This window comes from Marmota monax, unplaced genomic scaffold (assembly GCF_021218885.2).
Source record: "Marmota monax isolate L192 unplaced genomic scaffold, Marmota_monax_Labrador192_F-V1.1 WCK01_AAM20220418_F8-fsc00021, whole genome shotgun sequence".
Classification (NCBI taxonomy): Eukaryota; Metazoa; Chordata; class Mammalia; order Rodentia; family Sciuridae; genus Marmota; species Marmota monax.
The window spans coordinates 2,634,305-2,635,276 of NW_026695228.1; the positions used below are offsets into that span (position 1 = coordinate 2,634,305).

At 40.5% G+C, this 972-nt stretch overlaps 1 pseudogene; it reads left to right on the plus strand.

Moving 5' to 3' along the window:
- The first annotated feature begins 457 nt into the window (after window positions 1-457).
- On the plus strand, window positions 458-566 carry LOC124088241 (small nucleolar RNA SNORA70; annotated as a pseudogene).
- Window positions 567-972: the final 406 nt, after the last annotated feature.

A 972-nucleotide genomic window follows, 5' to 3' on the forward strand; every position in this document is an offset into this window, starting at 1 on the left:
GAGCTACATATCAGCTCTTTTTGTTATTTATTTTGAGGCAGGGTCTTGATAAGTTTCAGGCAGACCTCAAACTTGTAATCCTCTTGCCTCAGCTTTCCAAGTAGCTGAAATTAAAAGTATGTGCTACAGCACTCAGCTAAATGTCTACTTTTTAAAGGCAGGAGTTTTAAAGCTTCATTGAAAGAGATGAAAAATACTATTCGGTCATCCTGAAAAATACAGTTTATCCCATAATAGAGTGAGTTTTCCATTTACTCAAGTCTTGTGTTATTTCTCTATAGATTTTTGGATACTGAACAACAAAAGATGTTTCTGAAATATGCTTTAGTTATATGGTTAGCACTAATTATTAGCTGACTATATATATATTTTTTCTTATTTATTTTGCTTATTATGATCTTCTATTGAAAGATGTTAGCTCAATGATTGTGGTGATTTAAAAAAAAAAGTCATGTCTCTGAAGTTGATTAAGCTGAACTTCTTTGCTCGTGGGAGCCCAGGGTGCAATGGCTACCAACAGCAGCCTGTTTCTTGTTTAGGTTCTCCTACGGAACCTTGAGACAGTGTGCTCCAATGGGTGTTCATGTCTCTGATCTCCTGCTGTCCCCAATCTAGGCCCCAGACAGGTGTGTGGGTTGCCTTTGGGAGGCCTAGGGCATGGTGGCTAGGGGTCACAATGGCCAAGTCATCATGTCCATCTGCACCCAAGCTGCAGAAAAAGGAACATGTGATTGAGGCCCTATGCAGGGCAAAGTTCAAGTTCTTTGGCCACCAGAAGATCCACATCTCAAAGAAATGAAGTATTACCACATTCACCAAAGATGAATTTGAAGACACGGTGGCTGAGAAGAGGTTCACTTCTAATAGCTCATGTCCCCAGTCATGATCTTCTGGACAAGTGGCAGATCCTGCACTCATGAGGATATCCACTGTGTTGAACCCTCCTTAATCATGCTCACCAATAAATCCTCC